Source organism: Castor canadensis, chromosome 16, assembly GCF_047511655.1.
Source record: "Castor canadensis chromosome 16, mCasCan1.hap1v2, whole genome shotgun sequence".
Lineage (NCBI taxonomy): Eukaryota > Metazoa > Chordata > Mammalia > Rodentia > Castoridae > Castor > Castor canadensis.
The window spans coordinates 23,232,395-23,247,172 of NC_133401.1; the positions used below are offsets into that span (position 1 = coordinate 23,232,395).

Below are 14,778 nucleotides of genomic sequence, written 5' to 3' on the forward strand. Positions count from 1 at the left end.
ACTGTGCATTTTAGGTACATACTACATATTGTTTTTCTGTTTATCCAGCAATGGACGCTTGGCTTGCTTCCATGTTTTGTCTATTGTACAGACTGCTGCCATAAACATTGGTGAAGAAAAACCTTTCAGAGACCAAGAAATAGAATAGAACAATAAGCTTAATTTTTTCTATAATTTACTACATGGATATTAAATGCTGAAATCAAATTTTATGTGGGATTGCTTAATAAAATGTTTACTTACAATTAAAGGCCTTGTTAGCTCATAATAATTGTAATGAAGTAGGAGCTTTGACTGGAAAAGAAAGCCATGTTCACCACTCCATGTGTGTCCAGGTCTAAACTGAGAGAAGTTGAGGAAACCAGGAACTCAAGTGTGAGCACAGTAACTTCTTAGTAATGAGTTGTAGGATGGCTATTTCACTCCCTTCACAAAACTGGGGATGGAGAGGGAAGAGAAGGGGGAGAAGGGTTAATCAGGCACTCTGGGAATGGTGGAGGAGCAACAGGGATTGTGGGTAAGTAGATGAAGAGTGGGATGGGCAGGATGAGAGAGACAGGCAGTAGACTTTGAATAAGAGTTCCAGGAAGAAGCCAAGAGCAATGTCTCTCTGGACTCAGTACCCACACCTCAGTTCCAAGTGGAAGAGAAAGGGCTCAGTGAGCTCTTTCAGCCCTGTACTCTTGGGTACCTCCACGCCTGAAGCGCCAACAAGAGTCTCAGATCAGAGAAAACCACTATAACTTCAGGTACAGTGGAAAACTCAGCCCCATATGGAACCTGGGTTTCCATCACTGTCCCTCCCTGGAGAGTGTCAGGCCTGCTCACCTGGTATAGTAGACCCAGGTGAGGCCAGAGGCAATCAGGAAGCCAGCTCCCATGAGAGATCCCCTAATTAGTGTGAGGACCAGGGGCCAGGATCCCTCCTGCTTCTCAGATGCACATGGGCAGGAAGAAGGGCATCCTAGGAAAGAGATCAGGTGAACTTTCACCCCCAGGATTTGGCCACATACCAAAAACCTGTCCAAGCCAATGCCCCAGCTCCTGTGTTGTTACTCACTCAGCACAGACAGGCTCACAGAAAGGTGCTGGGAGCCCAAAGTGTTCTGAGCCCAGCAGGTGAATTCCCCATCATCTTGGCCCTTACATGGGGCAGCTCCAGGACCCCAGATGCTGACACCTGGAAGGACCTAGGATTTCTTCCTTCCTGGACCAGGTCAGTGAAGCAGGGGTTTGCTGTCAGCCACATAAACCAGACTCAGGGACTGGCCCTCCAGGACAGGCAGTGACCTGCTCCTGCTCAGGGTCTGTGGGGCTGGACAAGAATCACACAGTAACACAGGTGAAGCAAAAAGGTCTGTCTCTCCCTCATTCCCTTCCTCACCCCCACAAACAGGAAGACAGTGCAGAGACTGGATTAATCATAGCCGAAGTGGTGATGACCATGGGGTCAGATAAAGACTAGGATGAGCTGAGGCTGGAAAGAAGAGGCTATGCCTCATATTAAGCCAATGTAGGAGGGCAGCTGGGGAGAGATGTGTCAAGAAGGGAGTCAGCCCAACAGACAAGGTACATATCTGCAGCCTGACCATGAGAACCAGGTGTTCAGAAACACCTTGATACTGGGAGAGGAGGTAGAGACAGACCTCTGTAGCCTTGAATGCCAGGCTGCTGGCATTGACCTTTGCTTATGGTCTCTGCAAATCAGTAGTTTTTTGTAAGTAGAAGAGTCACAGGAGCATCTGTGGATCTACAAAGATCCTGCTGAGGCCACGGAGGGCATGGAGTGAGAGACTGGACAGGAGGCAAGGAGGCTGTGCAGGAAGCTGAGGCATTGGTTTGAGGACAAGACCTGGGCTGTTTCTGGAATCAAGGAGAAGGAAAGGAGGGAAAGGATCTGAGAAGTAAAGGTCTGGAACTTGAACTCAGTGGCTCAGCTGGTAAGAAAGGCAGCTATTTAGAGTGATGTCCAGATAAGTTGTGGTGTTAGAAAGAAAGAAAGGAAGGAAGGAAGGAAGGAAGGAAGGAAGGAAGGAAGGAAGGAAGGAAGGAAGGAGGGAGGGAGGGAAGGAAAGAAGGAAGGAAGGAAAGAAAGAAAGAAAGGAAGGAAGGAAGGAAGGAAGGAAGGAAGGAAGGAAGGAAGGAAGGAAGGAAGGAAGGAAGAAATGACAGTCCCAAGTGGGACCTTTGGAGAGCCCTAGAAATGATGCTTAAATCAGGCTTGAGGGAGGTCATGCACAGGAAGATGGGGGAGCAGACAGGAACCCAGGCGAAGGGCACGGTGCACTGAGCAGTCAAATCATGGAGACAGAAGGTGAAAGATTGGTTGCAGGAGTGTGGCAGGGACCTGGGAAACTGTGTTTACTGGGTACAGAGTGTTTCCATTTTTGCAGGGTAGCAAGAGCTCTGCTGATGGGCTGCACAACATGGACCCATCAGTCCTGATTGTCCTTATCATAATAGTTGACAGTAAATTTCACATTGTGGGTCATCACAGCAAGAAATAATTTTGAAAACAAAAGAAGAGAAGGAAAGGATGAACTGAAAACATTAGTGGGACTCTCAATTCCAGGACTTGTTGATGGGGCGGATGGGGCAGCCTAGGCACAGGGGGTGAGGAAGAAGGGAGATTCCCTCTCCATGTCTGAGCCCTGAGCTGAATGAGCCCCCAGCCCCGCCCAGGCGAAGGCAGACATTTTCTTACCTGCACCATTTCTGAGGATGATGATGCTGAGTTTCTGTGGAGCATCTACATAGACAGACAGGGGAGGTGGCTCCGCTTCAGAGGTGAGCAGTGGGGAGTCCCAGCAAGTACCAAAGAGAGACTATGGAAATGGGAAAGGTGAAGGATCTGTCTTATGATGCTTTCCTCACCTGGACTCCAAAGGCTCAGCTTTACACAAGTTTTCTCATGTTACCATTCTCTTTCTGAAACTCTGTCCACCACACCACACCACACCACACACACATACACACAAGCCTTCTCAGAACTCACAGGAGACATTGAGCCATATGGTTTTCTCTGTGGTCACATAAGTTTCATGGAGATTTACCTGACAGGTGAGACTGGTGTTGTGGTCCTGGGGCTGTGGGATGAGGGTGAGCACTGAGGTGTCAAAGGTCCCAGAGTGCATGGTTTTAAGAACATCTCCCCTCCAGGAGAAGGTGATGGGTCTGCCCCCTTGGCATGATCCTGGCAGGCTGCAGCTCAGGTTTGTGAGATGTCCAGACTCCAGAGGTTCGGGAAAGTGGATGACTGGTTTTTCTGCAAGGTCTGAAGAGGAGACAAAGAGATGCCTGGACCTCAGAGTATGGAGACTCACCGGGTGGTCCTGAGAGGACTGGTTCCTGAAACACTACCATAGAAGGTAGCTGTCCCCAGTTCCTATATTCCCTCTGACCACCCAACCTCAAGACCAGAGCAGGAAACGGTCTACTTTCCTGTCTCTGTTCTAACATGGGGTGCTGTACAACCTATGGTCCTTTCCTAGGGTCCCTGCCTACCTGTCACCTTCAAATTCATCTCTTCATAAGTATAGTTTCCAAACTGTTCTTTTTCCACCTGAAAGACGTAGCTTCCTGTGTCACTTTTCCTGCCATCTGTGATGTCCAGAGAGCAGTCACTGGTCCAGATGCCTCCAAGAAGGTGGAATCGGTCTCTGGTCTCTGTCTTCACTGCTCTCTCTGATTATTTGTGGCCACCGGATCTCTGTAGGTTGTGTTATCTTCATCCCGAAGCCAGGACATATAGAGTGGAAATGGAGAAAACCACAAACTCCACAAGACAACAAAGAGCAAGGCACCAGACTGCACAAGCCTTCTTGCACTGCCACCAACTCTGGCACTTGGAGGTCAAACTCTGGATTCTCCTGCAGGGAGCCTGGGGGGACACAGTGGCTCAGCAGCAGCCACCACCCATGCCCACCCTTTCTCTTTCAGCCCACTTACCCTTCCACAGCAGGGGCAGCAGCAGAGGCCAGCATCCTGCACCTGCCACAGCCAGAATCCATCCAGGTTCCTGGCAGGGAAGAAGTGCCCTGACTGAGGGTGAGGCCAAGGAGATATGACAGGAATCCAGTGTTGAAGTGAGAGCTGTGACTAGATATCAAGGGGAAGTTGGGTGTAACTTGCCTTTGGAGGGTATGACAGAGCCTGGGAAACCATCTGTCTCCCACCCTTATGAGCTACTGTAGGTGATGAGGTCCCCAGAGGGTGAGAGAGAGGAGCCTGGAAGTGGCCACCTTCCAAATGATGTTTAAGTCAACAGGACATCAGCAAGGGGAAAAAGCAGAAAGAAAAAATGAACGAAGGCCATCCTGATGGTTTGGTGAGGCTGAGACATTCCCAGACGTAGTGTTAAATAGTCATAAGTGAGGAAGTTCTCATCCCTCATGCACAATGTCTATACAGGGAATAGGGCACCACCTACCCAACTCCCAGTGAGTCAGAGCTCTGAACCTTCAGGGAGATCAAAGAACAAATTCCCTATTATATAACAGGGGCTGTGAGCCCAGGTGGGAGTCCTGGTGGGGAGGGCCTTCCACTGTCAGGGGGGAAGACAAGTTCTCAGTTTCAGATGCCTCACTTGAGTATGACCTGGTTCATGCAATCAAGAGAGATAGACTCCGCATATGGTCAGTGTCCATGGGGGTGTGTTCAATTTAGAATCCCACATCCCATGGTTTTCCTTGTCTAGCTCTGGCATTGATGTACAGACCAGACCTGAGAGCCACATTTGGAGGAGGCAGAGTGGCTAAGGAGGAACCCTGACCCCTGGCCTACCAGCTCTTCATACTTACAAATGTTACTTAACCTCTCTGTGCCTAGATTTGTTCATATCAAGCCTGTGCTGATTATAAACATGGCTGTGGGGATTAAATGCATTCATGTGTGTTATAAGCTTAAGACAGTGCCTGAATGAGTGTTTGGTCATTCAACTAGTGTTTTGTGGACACCAACTGTGAGCCAGGCCTTGTCCTAGGAGGTAGATATATAGCAGCAAAGTCAAGCTTTCATGGAAAGGTGAGTCAAAAATTGCAGTGGAAAGGGGTTAGGTATAGTGGTGCATGTTGGTGATTCCAGATATTTGGGAGGCAGAGATTGGGAGGATCACAGTTCAAGGCCATCTCAAAGTTAGTGGGAACCCCATCCTGACAAAGAGTCAGGCATGGCTGGTCTCCAAGTTACCCTGGAAGCCTAGGTAGGAGGATTGCAGTTGGAAGCCAGCTCCAGGTAAAAACATTGGAACTTATCCAAAAAAAAAAATGACTAAAGCCAAAAGGGGCTGGTGGAGTGGTTCAAGTGGTAGAGTGCTTGTCTAGCAAGCAAAGCCAAGTACTGGAGTTCAAACCCCAGTACTGCCAAAAAAAATTGTAGTGAGAAGACAGACATTTAATATGGAAATGAAATGTACAATCTTCCAGCGAATGATATATTCCAGGGATGGGGCAGGAATGCAACAGAGGAATCATTGAGGACTGCTGGGTTTTAAAAACATGTTTTAAAAACATGCCTAGAGGCGGGGAGAGGGTGGGGGAGGGGGCAAGGGGGAGAAATGACCCAAACAATGTACACACATGTGAATAAATGAACAATTAAAAAAATAATAAAAACATGGCTTAGAGTTATGCCATGTGAGTGAAGATATGAAGGAAGTGAGAAAATGAATCCTGGCATTTAGGAAAAAGCAGTCCATTCCAAGGCAAAGACACATTTAAAGGTCCCAAGGTGGGAATGCACCTGATGTGCTCGGAAAACAGTCAGGTGACAGCATGGCTGTGGACTGGGGGGGAAAGGGGTGAGAGGGTGGATGTGGGATAGCCTGGTCAGATCATGGAGAGATGTGGAGGTCATTGTAAGAACTTGACTTTTGTTTGGAGGTACTGGGGTTTGAACTCAGGAACTTGCACTTGTTAGGTAGGTCTCTGGCACTTGAGCTATGCTTCTAGCACAACCTTATTTTGATAGATGTATTGACCAGGGCTCTCCAGCACCTGATGGCAGCAGTCCCCCTTATCCACACTTTCACATGTCCTGGTTTCCATTACCTATAATCAATCATGGTTCAAAACTATGATATGGAAAATTTCAGGAATCAAGAACCTATAGGTTTTAAATCACACACGTCCTTTGGAGTAGCTTGAAGAAATCTTTCGGTGTCCCTTTCTGTCCTGCCCAGGATGTGAATTATTCCTTTGCCCAGAGTGTCCAGGTTGTACATACTACCCCACTCATTAGCACCTATCCACTTAGTAACCACCATAGTTACCAGACGGACTGTGCTTTAACATGGTGCTTGTGCTCGAGCAATCTTTATTTTAATGAATGACGATCCTTAATGACCCCAAAGCACAGAGAGTTGTAGGTAATTTGTATTTGCCAAAAGAAGTCATAAAATACTTCCTGTAAGTGAAAAAAGTGAACACCATCAACATATGTATAAGATTTTGTACTATCTGTGGTTTTAGCCATCCACTGGTGTCTTAGAACATATCCCCTGCCTTTGAAAAAGGAAAATGGTGTTTTATTGTGTCATTTTCATGTATATATATGTATTATAACCCAAATTGGTTCATCCCCTCTATCTTTCTCCTTTCTACCTTAGTCCCTTTCTTATGGTGATTTCAGTAGGTTTAAAAATTCCATATTCATTCTTGCATAGAAACTACATCAACCACATTCACCTTAACTTCCTTCTTTTACCTCCCCCTCTCATATGTGACTTCCCCTTAGCATGACCTGTTTTCCATAGTATTGCTGTGTTTGTATTAGGCCTATATTCCACATATGAGAGAAAACATACGGCCTTCTGAGCCTTAAGATGATGTTCTCTGGGTCCATCCATTTACCTGCAAACAACAAAATTCATTTTTCTTTATTGCTGAATAAACTTCTATTGTATACATTTTCTTACTCCATTCATTAGCAGTGGGATATCTTCAGTTTCCAAAACTCAGCTATTGTGAATAGTGCTATAATAAACATGAGTGTGCAGGTGTCTTTATTGTAACCTGACTTCAGATATATCCCTGCAAGTGGTATTTCTGGATCACATGGCAGATCTATTTTTAGTCTTTTGAGGAGCCTCCTTACTGTTTTCCATAGTGAATGTACTAATTTACATTCCCACAACAGTGTATAAGGGCTCCTTTTTCCCCATGGAGGACTGTTGTATAAAGAATTGGCTTCCATGATTATAGAGGCTGACAAGTCCCAAGATCTGAAGCTGGAAAGTGGAGACCCTGAAGAGAGAGCCACTGGTATAGTTCCCAGTTCACACACTGGTAGGCTGTGAGCCAGGAAGAGCCACTGTTTGAGTTAAAGTCCAAAGAAAGGAAGAAACTCATGTCCTAGATTGAAAGCAGTCAGTGATAGGAGTTCCAGGCATTCACAGGAAGGTCAGCCTTTCTGTCTAGTTGGGCTTTCAGGAAGTGATTGGTCTAGGCCCACCTACACTGTGGAGGACAACCCACAGTGAGACATTTCACTCCAAGTCTAATTTAAACGTTCATCAAAAGTCTGATTTAAAGGTTAATCTTATTCCAAACACCTTTACAGGAACACCCAGAATAATGTTTGACCAAATGTCTGGGCACCTCATGACTCAGTCAAGTTGATACCTAAAATTAACCATCACACTGAGTGACTTGTGAGCAAGGAAAGGATGGGAATTTTCTTTCCCTTATTCATTCCACTTGTTGTGCAGACCAGACTCTTCTAAGGCTGCTGTGCTGGGAACAGGAGGTGGGCCTCTGGAGACTGGATGGTGTGGTGGTGATAGTGAGGAGTAGATGAATGAACATGCTGGTTCACAGATAGAACACACAGAGAAAGAGAAAGAAAAAGTTAGGGATGATGCAATGTTTGAAGCCTGAGCACTTGGAAGTTTAAAGCTGCCACTGCCAGAGAAGGGAAAAAACAAGAGATTTTTTTTTTTTTGGTGGTAAGGGGGTTTGAACTCAGGGCCTAGCACTTACTAGGCAGGTGCTCTACCTGTTGAACCACACCCCCTCTGCCCCCCCCCCTGCCTTTTTTTTTCTTGGCTTCAGTTATTTCTCTGGATAGGGTCTTGCATTTTTGTCCCAGCTAGCCTTGAACCATGATCCTGATCTCCACCTCCCAAGTAGTTTGAATTACAGGCATGAGCTGCCACTCCCAGTCCCTTCAAGAGAATTATTTTTCAGCAAGAAAATCAAGAATTCCATTTGGCTAATAAACATGCATATTAGCCATACAAGTGGAGGGTGAACAGAAGGCGTTAGTCATGTGAATGTGGAGTTTAAGAGAAAGTTGTGAGTGGTCACGTGAACGTAGTCATCACCATACAAATGGTGTCTGAAGTCCTGAGCCTGCGTGATGTCACAAAAGACATGGCTTAAATGGAGCCATGTCAAGAACAAGAACCATACCCAGGGGAACCATGAACTGGACATCAGATACACCTCCACCCTGAACATAATGGAAAACACAGGGCTATCACGGCAATTTTAGGTGTTGATTTTGTTTTTGTGGTATTAGGGTTTGAATTCAGGGCCTCACACGTGCTAAGCAGGCACTCTGGTACTTAAGTCACATTCCCAGCCCTTTTGTTTGTATTTCATTTTTTGAGACAGGATCTCCTAACTTTGTCTGGCCTTCACTCTCAATCCTTCTGCCTTCGCCTCCCAAGTATTTAGGATTATAGACCTGTACCACCATGCTCAGCTTAAGTGTTGATTTGATGGGACTATGGGGTGACCACACATTTGGTCAAACATCATCTAGGGTGTTTCTATGAGAGTGCTTTGGATGGCATTAAATCTTTAATCTATGGAGGGACTGACAAGAAACAAAATCTAGGAGAGAGTGGAAATTCAGAGGAAGGAAAGGACCCCCAAAGTCAGATCTCCCTGGGGAAATTTTGAAGGTGGAAAACCTGAATTTGGGGCTCGATGGACCTGAGAATGAGAGTCACATTTTATTCCAGGGATAGAGTTTGTGGTTACACCCTAAGCTGTGTGTAGAGAAATGAGACCCCAGCAAAACTGTACCTGCCCTTTCCATTCTCCCCACTGCCCAGTTAATAGTAGGGAAGTTGAAGAGTCATCACCCCACTGTGAGGTTACCACACTCTAACTTGCACTCTGATTCATCTATGAGGAGCGGGAACACAGAAAAGATGATGAGTGACCAGAAAGTAAGTCACATCAGAAGCCACAGCGAGTAGACATAAGGACCCTAATTAGCAGAAGAGGAAGTTTCCCCATCATTTCTCCAAGAAAGGAAGAGCCCACGGTGGGGAAAATGCTGGACTGGTCAACTTCAGGGGCCAGCAGAGTCATGGGCTGAAGGAGGAGAGTGCAGCCCAGCCTGCTGAGTTGATATGGAAATACTAACACAGCACCAAGTTCCTGGATCAGCAGCTACCATGCTGAATACAACTCATAAATCTTTGTTTTCATTATTTAGAGAATATTTTGTTGGTTTCTATAACCAAACCCATGTGGGTAAGACCTTACATACTTAATACAGTGTGTTACCCCTGTACAAATGGGAAAAAATAAGTTTTTTCTAGACCAATATGACTATTAATTTCTGTACAATGTCAACTGAACGTAGTAAGCTAGGATACTTTTTGCCAAACAGCTAAGGTTACCAAAAATTCAATAATATAATGCACTGTACAGTAATCTGTTAAGTATTAGGGGAGCACAGTGATACAGAATGAGTAAATAATGGGGAGAGGAGGTTAATTTGATTAAAGCATGATATAAACAGACTTGAAGTACCAAGGCAAAACCCCCTTGGACTATCAGTGTATACTTAATTTTAAAAAACGAAGTGCAGGTGGGAAAACTAAGTCTTTTCTGGGGGGGTGTGTACCAGTGTGAGGGGTGGTTACAAAGAAAGGGTGAGTGAGGGTGAATATGGTGGATGTATTTTGTATCCATAAATGAAAATAAAAGAATGAAACCTGTCGAAAGTGTTCTAAGAAGGGAGGAGGGGGAAAGAGAGAATGATGGAGGGGTGACTGTAACTAAGATATATTATAAGCACTTATGTAAATGTCACAATGTACAACTATTACATGCTAATGAAATTACAAAAAATAAAGATGCTAACAATTCAAATGTGTGTGTATTTATATTTGTATAAAAAGTCCAATAATAGCAGAATGTAGACATCAAAAGCACTACCAGCTTCTCCAGGGTCTGCAACCATCTGAACAAAATTATAGAGACATCAAGCATACTCCATTAAAAAAGAAAAGAAAAGGTTTTTGTTTTTTTTTTAAATCCCAGAAAATAGTAAAGTTCTGTTACTGCTGTAACTGGCACCATTTTTTAAATTAGCTTCTCAATCGTCACTGGAAAGAAAATATTCTAGACAACACCATTAAAAACAGCTCTGGATAAAGCACAGCGACTACTACGTAGCATGAAGCAGGTGCAAGATATTTCATATTCGCAGACGTCCGCGTGGCGCGGTACTGTCCTACATCCGTAACACTAGAGGATACGACTTAACTAAAAGCCATTATGTGAGAACTAGTTCTGCTTTTCCAGCGGAGCAATCCATAAATCTTTTAACCCTCAGCGAAATTGCCTTCACCTTCCCTTTCTCCTCTACATTCTGGATTTGCCAACTTTGAGGGAGATGCATCTCTCACGGTTCTGTCCTCCCATGCTGCTGACATATTGCTTGCTTGCCTGCTTGGCTGTTTTATGACTGTCCAGAACACGGTTCTTCTTCTCATAGCTGCATTTTGACTTTCCTTGGGTGAATTACCATTCCATCATTGCCCTGCCTCTGCACTGGGCAAGTCTGTGAACCAACACTGAGCAGTTAACATACTTCATCACCAAAACTAATGCTACAATTTCATCAGCTCACAGAAAGGCCCATGTCCAGTTTTCTCCAAAGGGCCTGAGGTCTAGGACTTTTGATATGTCCTCAGGGAAAAAAAAATAGCTGCTCTCTTCCTCCTGGGATACCTGAATAGGGAAGATGTAAGCTTCGAGCTGCCACAGTCCAAATAAATGGCAGAAGCCAGTCTGAGGACAGAGCTAATGGAAGAAGGCCGAGCTGTAGGGTCAACAAAACGATCTTTTGTTTAGTTTTACTTTTCAGAATTGTCATGATATTGGATAAGAAGTGTTACCCAAAATGGCTCATGTGTTGCAGGCTTGGGTCTCAATGCAGCAGTGCTCAAAGGTAAGGGTTTGGGGGAGTGATTGGATCATGAGGGCTCTGCCCTTATCAGTGGCTTGATCCACTGGTAGACCCATAATTCAATGCCATTACTGTGTCTTGGTGGAGACATGAGGAGGTAGGGCCTTGTTGGAGAAGCAGCTCTCTAGGGGCAGGCTTTTGAAGGATGTGTCTTGTCCCTGACCCCTTCCTGCATCTTTCTGCTTCCTGCCTGCCATTAACTGAGTGACCTTGTCTTCCACACACCCCCGCTGCCGTGATATTCTGCCTCACCTCCAGCCCAAAGCAATGGTTGTAGCCAACCTTGGGCTGAAACCATGAGCCAAAAATAAATCTTTCCTCCTCTAAGTTAAATTTCTCAGGTATTTTGTCACAAATGAAAAGTGATTAACACAGGGATACTATGATTTAGGGTGCTGCTTTAAAAGATAACTGTATTTTAAATTTAATTTTATGACCATTGCTACTATATATATGAAAGTGATTTCTTTCTTCCTTTTTTTTTTTTTGGTGGGCCTGTGGTTTGAACCCAGAGCTTCACATTTGCAAAGCAGATGCTCTACTGCTTGAGCCATGCCTCCAGTCCATTTTGCTCTTGTTGTTTTGGAGATGGGTGTCTCATAAACTATTTGCCTGAGCAGGACTACAACTGTGATCCTTCCGATCTCAGCATCTCAAGTAGCTGGGATTATAGGCATGAGCCACAGGTGCCCAGCTGAAGATGCTTTCTGTATGGTGTCTTTAAATACAGCTATCTGCTGAATTCAAATGCTTTCTGGTTTTCTGTGTCTTTCAGGTTGTCTTGTCATTGTTTCTTCCTTTTCCTAACACTATGTCATTTATTCTTCTTCCTCATTCTAATAATTTTTGTTACAGTGTTGATTAGACATAGTAATAATAGGCATCTTGACCTTGGGGTGGGGGAAGTGCTCAGTATTTCACTGATTCACTATAACCAGAAGCCCATGGTATATAACTATAGGGCTACTCACCAAAAAATCCTAGTCCAAAGTTGTATTTAGCTTGCATACAGATTTTCAAAATAGTTATTGTTATTATTTGGTGGGACTAGAGTTCGAACTCAGGGTTTTGCACTTGTAAAGCAGGTGCTTTACTGCTTGAGTCACACCTCCAGTCCATTTTGTTCTGATGTTTTTGGAGATAGGGTCTCATAAACTATTTGCCTGGGCTAGCCTGAACCATGATCCTCCTGCTCTTGGCCTTCCTGGTAGCTAGGATTACAGGTGTGAGCCTCCTGTCAGGGCAAAACAGTTTTAATTCATTGGTCACAGTTTAAAATGTGGAGTTCTTTCCAGTAATCTGAATGCTTAGCTTCTCTCGAAATACTTGAATGGCTGGCATTCCCATATTTCACCGGTCAGCTGGAGCGAGCAGCTGCCCTACTTTATTTTGCTACATTTCTCTGGTAAGTAAAGTGCTACGATTTCCCCAGTTACAAGGCCAGAGCTCAGGTACCCCTTGCCAGGATAATTGTCCCAAAGTTTGTCTTACCCTAGGCTTATGATACATGCGTTCTATGCTCTCCTTTGTCCTGTGGGGACTTGACCTTGTAACTTCTGGGAAAATAGATGCACTGACCCAGCAAATAAAAATCCCCCTATCAAGAGGTTCACTACTAATTCACATTCCTAGTCAATTTAAGCCTAATAAAGGAGTAAATCGAAGTCCACGTGCGCCCCCTGCTGGGCAAGGATCAGATGTGCAGAGGTAAATCACTGAGCGACCAAGAACCCCAACTGAGATGTCGGGGATGCTCCATCTCCTTGTTCCATAAAAATAATAGAAAAGTAAATTTTTATTGATTTTTATTGATTAGAGGTATGAATGTTTTATACCATAGGCTAGCACCTTCCCACTTATAACTTTCTTATAAGATAAAAGCATGGTGTCACAGAACTTGAGTTGCAGAGGGAAGAAGATTGTGATTTCAGACCAGCCTGGGATAAACAATGAGAACTTAGTCCTCCAAAAGTTTATAACTTCAATATTTGTCACAAAATAAAAACCCAGTAGTACAAAGTCCAGATTCAGCAAAATCACACAGGATGTGGGAAAAAGGACACAGGGATGGAAATGAGGAATGGGAAGGTGATAACTCTCAAGGAACAAACTTATTTAGTGAATTCTGTGTGCCATTTCTTTCTTATAACTAGAAAATTGTAATAAATTGATGATCTCTTAGGAATATGTGAATTGTAATATTCTCAAGAAGAGATGGGCGGGGCTGGAAGAGTGGCTCAAGTGGTAGAGAGCCTTCCTAGCAAGAACAAAGCCCTGAGTTCAAACCCCAGTGTCACCAGAAGGATGAGGAGGAGGAGGACAAAGAGAAGGAGGAGGAGGACGACGACGACGACAAGGAGGACGATGAGGAGGAGGAGGATGAGGAGAAGAAAAGATAGACATACTAAACAGATTGATAACTGATATGAACTGACAGTCCTATTAAATTATTTCAAACTATCAACAACCCCACAATTCCAATTCAATGTAAGCTAAAAAGAAACATAAAAAAGCTTTGCAAGTATTTGTACACAGCCAGCATCACAAAACATAAAAATCTAAAGTGGTAGGCTGGGTGCGGTGCCTTGTGCCTGTAATCCTGACTACTTGGGAGACTGAGATCAGGAAGATGGCATTTTGAGGACAGCCCCTGCAAAAAAGAAGTTAGTGGGACTCCATCTCATTGTAAAAAAACTGAGCATGGTGTGACATGCCTGTCAACTCAGCTCCATGGGAAATGTAAAGTAGAAAGTTTGCACAAAGTAAGACCCTACCTGAAAAATTACTACAGCAAAAAGGGTGGGGGCATGACTCAAATGGTAGAGTGCCCACTTAGAAAGCATGATGCCCTGAGTTCAAATCCTAGTACTCCCAAAAAACCTAAAGTGGTAACAGAAAATTTACAGCAGAATCTCCTGATGAATATTGATGGGAAAATTCCAAATTGATAACAAGTAAAAGAAACTTCCAGTATAAATTTGAAAAATACTAGTGCCAATGGGATACTGTCTGGAAATACAGATATGATTAAGTGTTAGAAATTCTATTAAAATAAACCTTCATAAACAGACCAAAGAAGACTATGCATATTAATCTCTGAAAATTCAGAGTCTCTGAAAATTCTCAACAAAAATCTCCTTATATAAAATTATTTCCTCAATCTAGCATTGCACCTACCTACTTATCTAGTCACATAAAGCCAAATGCAAGTTAAATGACATTGTCCTACTCCAGGTCAACTTGAACCACTTCTTTTCCTCTTTTTACTCATTCCTAAAGCAATCTCATCCAGGGTTCAAATGCTGTGAAATATTGCTAACTCTCAAGTATACATCTTCATCCCAGTCCTTCCTCTGATCTCCAGATTCATACATTTAATCTCCTGCTTAAACACCTAATATGTGTCTTAAAATCATCATGCCTAAATCTTAATTTCTATTCTAAACTTGTTCCCCATCTCAGTGAATGCTAACTCTAATTTCCAGCCGCTCAAGCAAAAGATCTTGGGATCATCCTTACTTCCCCTTCTTCCCTTCTCTTTTTACCCTGTTTCCAGTCAGAAATCCT

General features: G+C 44.0%; 1 pseudogene; it reads right to left on the bottom strand.

The window, feature by feature from the left end:
* Nucleotides 1-414: 414 nt before the first annotated feature.
* LOC109689966 (sialic acid-binding Ig-like lectin 14) overlaps nt 415-14,778 on the bottom strand; it is a 36,798-nt pseudogene continuing 22,434 nt past the window's right edge.